Genomic DNA, 10,260 nt, shown 5'->3' with positions numbered 1-10,260 from the left:
AAAGACAAAATTTAGATCTCGTAAATTCCGAAGTAGCCACTGAATTATTTAAAAGGAAGTCAAGTTATTTAAGGAACGGCGACAGAAACGTTGTATTTTTTAAGGACACGCGCGTATCTCCGTTTCGTCGTGGACAGTTTTATCACCGTGCAATATCCCATGCTTTAAAGTCCATCTTTAAACAATGACATCAACGAGCGGGAGATAGACCGGTTAAAAGCGGCGCCAGGATGGATCGTATAAGCCGCATCTTTAAAGCGTCGCGTAGACAAACAATTTTTAGGGGACAGTTAAGTCGCGACATTGTACACACGAGTGAAGTGCTAAACCGTCGTGTACACGCGCGCATACCTTCCAGTGATCATTCGATGCGAGGAAGTACGGCCATTTCCGGTACGTGTCTTCGAGAGATTCTTTTTACGAAGTAGGGCGTTTTTACGCGACGCACGTTTTGGGCGTATAAAAAGAATTTCTCATCTTATTTAAACATCGATCCTCGTTCTGCCACCTCCCTCTCGCTCGAAGCCTAATAACGTTTTTACGACGTAAAATATTTCGAGGGTGTGTCGCGAGATCGCGAAGGGGGTTGAGCCGCGCCATGCCACGTTGTATTCCGGTGGCTGTAATAAAACACCTTGTAATTGACGCGACGCGCGTAAATCTTAGATATCGAGGTTTTACGGAGAAATTGGCTGAAGACGCTGCCTGCCCCATTGAATTTACGAGAAGTTTTTCGGCGTCGAGATTATGCGAGATAAATGCGATTGCAATGCTTTAAAAGTGGGGTAAATTTATTTTCACTTGTTACTGTGCACCAGTATTTTGGTTTACTTATGAAACAGATGTTCTCGTTCTCTTCCGGATTTCGAGCACCCTCGAGGTTTCTGTAAAAGACACTCTGGTTCTTATTCTAATGCGTTCGACGGAATCGTCTCGAGACAACGTGCAAGAAGTTGAATACGCGTTTCGTGTATAAACGGACGTATAAACGGCGAAGTTACTTTATACCTCCCGGATTTAAGGAGTTACGCCGCGGCCATAAGCTATAAAGATTCCCGTCATAACTCGAACGGTATCACATTTTATTTAATTGCCCCGCGGCTCACTCGCCCGCGGGCTCTTCCCCGCCCGCCTGCATAATATTATTTATTGCCAAAGAAGCTGTTAAAGTTTAACGTCGCGGAGGCGCTCACTCTCAAAATTAAACGCGATAAAATGTTTGTTATCCAATCGGCTTGCTACTTAATGTCCTTCCGCCCACGTTTGCCGTCGCGTGCGCCGTCTTTCCTGCTTGAATTTGTAGAGAGAAAGACCGGCGGTAATCCGCCGCTGGGACGGCCAGCGACGTATTATCTCGCGGATAAGAACGCAGGGAGTCGGATAGCTTTACGGCCATTTAGCTGCGAAGACGGTTATAAGCGCTCTCCAAAGTACATAGACGTACATAGACGTGTATCACAACGTACATTATGATTCAGATAATGGAATGTTTGAGATCGTTTGCATTAGCATATCGCAGCGTTACAATGAAATTTGAAACTATGAAGAACAGAAGACCCGAGAAACATAGAAAATAAATTTCGCGGAGAGCAGCTCTTAATGTAATCAAATTTGAGAACGCGTTCCAAGCTGGACTGCCGCTTTTGCGGTTCATGACGCAGCATCAGATGGTGACAATTAAGTTCATCTATAATGTTAAAAACATTCTATAATAATTATATAATATTCGGTAGAATCTAATCTTACTACTGGACGCTCGTTAATCTCAATACCATTAATCACCTTATCTTAGTCAATCTTCTCATTCATGAATATCGAATGTGTATGAAAGCTGTTTAATGTCGCGCTTTGTCCTCTTGTTTCATCCTTTCTTAGGACGGTAGAAAACTGTACGATATTATGGATAAAAACATGGAGAATTGGATGAATTTACAACCATTTAACTGCGAAAACTGTTATAAGCAGAAAATAAATTTCGTAAAAAGTAGAACGTGAGTTTTTAATGTGATCAATTTTGAACGCGTTCCAATTTGATTTCCGCTTTTGTCGTTCATGACGTCATCGTGATGCCATAACAGTTGAGAGATCGTAGCTAACATTCTATAATAATCATATAATACCCAGTGCCATGTCATTGCTAAATCCCATTACCGTTAGTCCAATCTCTCATTCACGAATTCTACGATATCTGGTAGCTATTTAATACCGTTATCCGTCTTTCCCTGGAACGACAGCAAACTATACGACAATCCGTACATTATCTCGCGGATAAAGCAGACTTTACAACCACCAAGTTCCGAGGACGATTATACGAAACCTTTCGAAAGTATATACCGAGTACGACGGATACGACATATTCGCCAAGTAAGCTCGACATTGTCGATCAGTTAAGCTCCACTGCGGGAGAGTCTAAAGCGCGATAAATCCAGCGTCGCGGAAGGATGCATAAATCTTCTTAATTTACTGCCACGTAACTTTTATTCCCGCGTACCACCTACCACGTTACGCTAGCAGTATCGAGATTTAAAACTTTTGAACCGCCTATCGCCGCGATAAGCAGCCACTTCGACCTCGGAATTATTAATTTAGATTCGAAATGATCGTGCTTTATATCGTACGCGAGTATAATCCAGAGTTTCATTGCCGAGACGGTACCTAACAATCGTTTGAAAAATTTAAACGCATTCTAGTATTCTCGAAATGAATCAATGCAAGAGACACTTAAAATCATAAATTGAAAAGCTGCGACAAATGGCTTTCAAATTTTCGAAAGAATGATCAATCGACACTTCGCCGAGGAACGATCGATTCGACTTCGTGACGGAATCTCTTCGAAAGTGCATTTCCGGTTAGCGGGGTATCAGAATAAAAGCTCGTGCGATTCTCGATTACACGTTCCATCATTACGAGGAGTATTTTATCGCCTGTCTGAGTTACGGGGTTCCGCTCGTTAACCGGAAAGTTCCCGGAGATCGTCGCGCTCAAATTTAAATTGGGAAAGTATTTTACGAGCGCGCGGGAGTTTCACGGTAGCGTTGTCACATCTTGATGAACTTCCGGTAACGATCGTAGGAAAATGTCGCCGTCGTCTGCCGCCGCCTACGTTGAACCCGCTATACGACCGCACCGCGGGAATCTGGTTCACGAAACGAGAATCTACCGAGATTAATGAACACCGATTACTTATTCGTGCCATTTACTCTTGATTGAGAGCGCCGCCGTGACTATCATATAACGGGTTATCCTGGAATGGTCAATCTATTTAACACCTGTGGATCCCACGCGACCTAAAGATATCGATAATATTGGCATAGGAAGGAAAGTAAATTTAAAAGAAATTATTCAAAACCAGCAGAATCATTGTGTTTATCGTTGTGTGATTTAATGCATTGGAACGACTGTAACTTTCAAAGTAAATGCTAGATTATACAAAATATCTGTACAGAATTAAGAAATTTTGGAAACAAGGAATCAAAATTAATGGAATAAAAATAATAACACGTTTCAATTTTTTCTATACGCAAATGGTATAAATAGAAATATTTTTAGATGAGAAATGTTTTATTATCTTATAACTTTGATAGATTTCTCTAAGGATTAATAAGTAATGTTTACATATTATTAAAAAATTGCAATAGATGATATTTTTCAAGAATATAACTTATTTATAATCCGATCAAACTCACCACCATGACTGACTAACAATCACGTGCTATCTCAATTAATCAGCGGGTGGAGCAAGTAGCATTTGATAGCAGAAACGTTTGTGCAACCGGGCGATGACGGGCGAGCACGTGAGGCGGCATAAATGCGCACCATTAAACCTGCCTCCATGTGTTTACGAAACAGGCGGAAAAAAGCGCTAGACGGGAGGAAAAAAAGTGTATCTTATCCGCATTTAAAATGGATAGTCCGACACCCCCTTCGCGCCACTTATCCTCACAGTCGCGATTCGCGCACGCTTCGCATCGCCATCGCCCCTCGCCGCTAATGCCCGATACAATGCGAGCGTCCCGTATATCTCCCGTGACGTGTATGCGTAATATATACACAGGGTGTCTCATGAAATCCGTGATTTCGGTAAGACGGTATTCTTCAGCGATGAGGAAGAGTCAAGAAAAATCTAATCAGACGGATCTATGAGGAATAAGTAGTTGAGAAGCTTCCAGCCAATGTTTCGACAAACGTATCATTACAGAGATTTCCTAGGACACCCTGTACGTGTACAAACAGCCACCTGCGGAGCGAATGCGGATGCACACGCGTGTGCGATGTCCGCCCACCTGACAATACGCCGTTTCGGCGGGATCGTAAAGCCCAGTGCTCTGGCTACTCTGGCACTCTGGCTACTCTGGCACTCTTTATGCACGCTGCGAATGGTCAGCATATAGATAAACGCACCGCGGACACTTGCCCGACGTAGATTACGATAACCCGGCGCGGATGCATCTCCGTGGTGTCCCCGACGTGAATAATCGTAAAATTGTCTTGTAGAAAGTTTTTTTTTCCTACAAATGCAGCAAATTCGGTCGACAAATTCACGTCGCTAAATCTAAATGGTGAATTTGCATAGCGAGTTTACATGCGGTGGCCATGCGATATTTTTAGAGGCTTCGCTCTGCTCTCGATACGACCGCGAAGTAAATCCGGAATTATCGAAATCTACCCTACATCGAGTCCGTAACCGGGCGGATGGTACCAGCCGCGGATCGTATTTCTCCGAGCAACGCTGCAAACGCTTCCTCGTCCTTTTTTTTTCGATCGCTACGGTATCGCTGCGTCGCGCCGTAACTTCGACACCGACACGAAAAAACGGACGAGCTCGAGCTCGAAACGATAGGTAATAAAGTCACTCGGGTGCGTCCGAGTGGTGATTCGGGAGAGATAAGAGGTCTGATGGACAGCGCGAAATCGAGCGAGGCGCGACAATGCGATAACGCGAGCACGTATCGTCCGACGATTATGCGTATAGACGATAAACGAACGATCGCGTTATAGGATCCAGCCGCGCTATTGCGTAATCGCTGATTAAGCGACTTTGGCGGACGATCGAGCAGAGCTCTTTCGCAATCGGCACGTGGACACACCATGAACTATCGGTTGTATCGGTTACATGTATAACGAAATCTCTTTAATGTTCTGATAACGTGTCGACATAGTCTACTTACACAATTAATTTGCACATTGATTGTATATTTTAATTTAAGTAATACATGGTGTAACAAAATGTAAATGTAGAAAAAAAATTGCATACTGTACGAAATGGATAGTGAACTGTATGGAAGGTAGTGACTAAGAAAAAAAAAAAGATTCCGTCTTTAGGTCCCACCGAGATTTGAACTCGGATCGCTGGATTCAAAGTCCAGAGTGCTAACCATTACACCATGGGACCTTCACGGACTCATCGGATTTATTGAACGTACAGGTGAACCATCGCAATTAAAAATTGGACATCACGAATGATTCTAAAAACGATAACATAAAAGAACAAAATGGCAAGTACGAAACATAATGAATTTCATAATCATCATATTCTCAATCAAGTTAAATATACATGTTCTCGTTTGCAGTTATCTGAACATCACTGTTGCGCCTTTCTAAAATTACCACTGGAAATAAATTTCAATCTCTGTCATGTTACATGTCCGCCACCGTAAAAGTGGTTATTTACAAACCCCTTGCTACATTGCACCCTGTCTATTCTCCCCTCACTCTCCCCCGTATCGCGAAGGAAAGAAAAAAAGCCTCTCGAGCCGTTTCGCGAGTGTCGTCCCGAATCGGAAGAACGGGGCGAACAATGTATAAATTCGAGCACCCCTCCAAAGTGAGAGACCGACGGGGGAGAGGAGAAGGGTGGAGGGTGGAAACATAGATTTCGAAAGCATCGACAAGCGGGAGCTTGGTGGAGGTCGACCCCTTCTCGCCCCGTGTCAACCCCTAATTGAACGGAAGCCGGCAATAAATATTACTGTTTCTTTCGTGGGGCCGATTTTATAATAGCGCGCAGCCGTAACACCGATGACGGAAGCGGATGTGCAATCAATGTGACATACGCTCCGGGGATTTATACCCCGTGTCGCTCTCTACGTGCGATTAACTTGCAATCGGAGGAAGACGCAGCGTCGACGCGCTGCGGAACTCGCGAAGTTCGTAATGCTAGAATAAAAGAGAGGATTTTTACATAGAAAACTTTCTTCGCGAAATCTATTTGCGACACACATGAAAGTATGTTGTCTATTAAGTGCAGGGATAATGTCTTGAAAGAGAATATCGACGATAAATCCATTGTTTATGTGCCAAAACATTTTCTTTGGATCTTAGATCTCAGAAAACGAGTAAAAAATTTTAGCGGCTATCTTATTAACATTTACATAATAATTTAATATTGCAGAGTGAAAAGTATGTTAACTATCGTGTCAATATAAGGCATCTTAAAAATGGTCAGCGAAAAACAGGCATGTCTATAAACTATGAAATTTATGCATTCGAGATAATCTTCTTCCTTTGAGATAATAAGAAATTTACGATTTAATACAGTGTTACACTTTTATTCTTTCGTATTAATCAGTGACTCGGAATCTATGAAAATCTATCGCGCACAAGGAGAACGCGTAGTTCACATTCATCTTGATACCCGTCCTATTAGCTCGAACCGAAAATCCATCATATGCTCGGTAAACGCGTTTATCGGGGAAACACAGGTGACATGGTCGTGGGGTACGTCTGTCATCTCGCGGCAGTATCATCCCCGTCGGCTGCCACCCACCGCCCCCTTCTCCCATCCTTCGCGATGCCTGCAAAGCCTCGGCGGTGTCGCAGGCTGCGACTTCCGGTTCCTTCTTGATAATTAGAAGCGACCCCGGCTCGTAATAACAATAACGGCGCGTGCTACGAGGCAGCGGCCCCGGGGCACCTCGTTTGACATCAAAGTGAGTCCCTCCCTCTCCCCCTCGCTTCCATTGCGCGCCTCTGTTGCCGGCATGCAACGGGGCACGACTAATGAGATTCACTTTGCTTACGGTTTCGCCCCTGCTCTCGCGATACTCGCTTTACCCCTCCCTCCCTCGACACGACCGACTTCGCTGGCTCGCTCGCCACCTTTCGATCATTTTGATCATCGCGGCGATACCGCGCCCCACGGTGATGGCGCACCCCTTTTTTCCGGCTTCTCGTACCGCGACACTGCGCCTTTGTGCCGCCGCTCGACTCTCGTAAATATTTGAGCGCGGCTCGCCTCGTTAGCGGAATTTGTTGTTGCCTGTTTGACGCATACAGAGTGAATCGACTGCGTAAATAAAAATAATCACGCGTAATTTTTCTTGATCGCTCATCGCGCCCGATCATAGGCTCGCGAATTTGTGCAGTACAATCCGCAATTCTTTCCGTCACGTCGTAAAATTTATAACGCTACATAAGTACTGGCGTTATATTTCAATCAGTTTAATAGATGACAATTATGGTGATGATAAGAAGATCTATTTATGAGCTTTAGATTTAGTGGCTACGCGCAACGAATCCTGTGACGTGCAGAACGAGGCGTTACACAGCCAGCCGGCCTTATCTACTCCATAGGTGCAATTATCCCTACCAGTTTTATTGCGCGCTTAATTGAAACAAATCATTGTAGCAATCTAAGCTTGTCCCACATACATGATCTGCTCGGCTACTTAATATTATCTCGTAAACATCGCAGTGCTTCGGCACGCGGTACCTCTCGGCAGAAATAATTTGTCACTTAGAGCATAGTCACCTTATTTAATGTTATAACGAATTAATTATCGATTAAGCCGGCATATCTCGCTATATGCGTCGCGTCGTTACCGATAATATCTATAACTCGGCGAACGTTCATCAATATTTATCATCATCATCATCCTGACTGTCTTCGCATTCACCCGCACGTAAAAATCGACCGCTTACGCGCCGTTAGACCCATTAGCGAGCCCTGTTAATAGACAACATTAATTATGTATGCATCTGGGTCGACGACAAGGAGGAAGGACAAGATCGAGGCGCGACTCTGACGTCGACGACGAGTGCATTATGATGCACCCCTATCTCGCCACGTGGCCGCCGCTCGGCTCGATCCGCGCGGAGCCACGCAGGAGCCGAGCGGGATTTTAAAACGCGCCGGGAAAAAGTGGGACGCACGCGGATGACACGCCGTAAGGGCGGCACGAATTAACGCTGGAAAATAAAAGAGCGCGCCCGTCACGCCTGGTGGCAAAATGGCCTGTGACTAATGCGGCACCACTTCCTGCGCCGCGCCGGCTCGAGTCCTCGACTTGACTGCGACTCGAGTGCGACTGCGATACGCTATGAAAATCATGTCACGGACATATTGCCGGGCCGTTTCCGACCGTGGTAGAGCCCCCCGTACGCCATCGATATAATTAATTACAGGAAGTTACCCCGGCGCGAGACTCATACGCGGCGAACAGCGAAAATTGAATCGCCTGTTATTCTCGAACTGGTCTTGCTTCCATAGAGCCGATACGGTTAATCGTCATAGGGGAGAATATATTGAAGTCGTTCTAAATTGAAGGTGGAAGTCATCAAGGTGTTACGTTACGGCCAATGTAACATGCAGCGCGTAACGGATTTTGGAAAACTATTTTTCTTTACAATTTAGTATCCTATGTTGCTCCCCTTAATTTAATAAGTGAGACCTGAACGCACTTATTAAATGAAAAGGAAAGATATTAGCATTTAAGATCGCTTTTTAATATTTTTATCTCCAGTTATATCCTCTATATGATTTTTATTCAAAGACTATGATTTGCATTTTACTAAAAATACTATTCTGTGCTACTTCATACTACATACCTTAATTTAATAGTATTGCTGCGGAGAGATTACTGATAACTCAATAATACAAAAGAAGATATTAGCATTTATTCAAGGTAGCGCTATTGTTACCTAGGGTCACAGTTTTTTCCTGATTTCAAGTTTATTTAATGACCATGACTTGCATTTTATTAAAAAAATACTACTTTTCAGCATTCCATATTGTTCTGCTTAATTTAATAGTAATGCTGCGGAAAGATATTGGTAGCTTTTCACCGAAAGATATTATCATTCAAGATCGTATAATACCATTGTTACGTACTTCTTTCCCCGAGTTTTCAAGTTTATTTAATAGCAATGGCTCGTATTTTATGGAACATACTGATGTACCATATTACGTTCTCTTTCATATGCTGCATACAGAATAGATATTTATGCTTCTTTCACTCGGAGCGTCTCGCACAGTGCCTCCCCCCCGACATATGCCACACTCGTGTTCCAGGGCCACGCGTACGCTCATTAGCGTACGCTATTACGACGTGGCATAATTTCACGATCCGGGCGCGATCATTTTCCGGAGATAGCAAGTCTTCCGGAAGAGCGCGGCGGTCTCTCTTGGATAGGTCAGTGCCGAGAGCCATTCATACCGAGAGCGCGACGACGCAGCGGGTGGGAGAGATCGCGACGAAGCATTTTTCGCATCAGCCTCGCATCCGAACGAGCCTTCCCCTCCCTCCTCCTTCCCCTCTGGTCGACTAGCTGCGAATCGTTGCACGGTGCGTTCACACGCGTTCACGCGCCGACACGCATGGCGTTTCAATCATTTTTATCGGGCAAATCTGCATCTCGTCGCTCGCTCTTACGGCCGCGCCGTGACAAAAGTGGACGTAGCAGATGCCACGATGCGGGCACTATCTCGCCGATGGCATCTACGCCGGTCACGCCCATTTCAGATCATTATTCTAGTTGGCGGTTATCATTTCACTTTTCACCGAGTCTCCAGCCCCGTTAATGGATAAGAAAAAGCACCTCTCGGTCGAGAGACTGCCAGGTCTCTCGGACTCCACATCTGCCCCTTCTCTTCGCGTTAGTCACTCTCGCTCGGACACCCGCGGTGCAATTGTGTCAGACCTAATGGTTTTCGCTTCTACAAAGAGCCATCGTGGGGATGAACGGAAGAAAAATGAAAAATACGAGGCAAAATTTTTTAAGACGTTGCTTCTATTTTTCCCTGCTGCTCCCTGACAGAGAAAAATAGATTCCACAATACGGTTAAGTCTTTTTAGTTCTTTGAATATGAAGAACCTCACCTGCTAAATTTTATCACTGCGTCGTCGAACATCGTGAGTCCTGGCGAGAGTTACCGCAACGATATACAACTTTGTCCGAAGCTGACAGATTGAACTGTGTCCAACACGTAACCAACACGTCGAGTATTCCCGAGATTATATCAAATGCTGATAGCGTCATGGA

General features: G+C 44.5%; 1 non-coding gene across 1 annotated transcript; it reads right to left on the bottom strand.

Annotated features, from left to right (window-relative positions):
• Nucleotides 1–5,320: 5,320 nt before the first annotated feature.
• Trnaq-uug (transfer RNA glutamine (anticodon UUG)) lies at nt 5,321–5,392 on the bottom strand. The gene has a single exon. It is a non-coding gene; the product is annotated as a tRNA-Gln (tRNA).
• Between the last annotated feature and the right edge of the window lie 4,868 nt (nt 5,393–10,260).

Source organism: Temnothorax nylanderi, unplaced genomic scaffold (assembly GCF_030848795.1).
Source record: "Temnothorax nylanderi isolate EJ_2023f unplaced genomic scaffold, tnyl_v1.0 TNYL_tig0053_pilon, whole genome shotgun sequence".
Taxonomy (NCBI): Eukaryota; Metazoa; Arthropoda; class Insecta; order Hymenoptera; family Formicidae; genus Temnothorax; species Temnothorax nylanderi.
The sequence above is the reverse complement of the archived record's forward strand: the minus strand, read 5'-3'. Positions and strand labels throughout refer to the sequence as shown.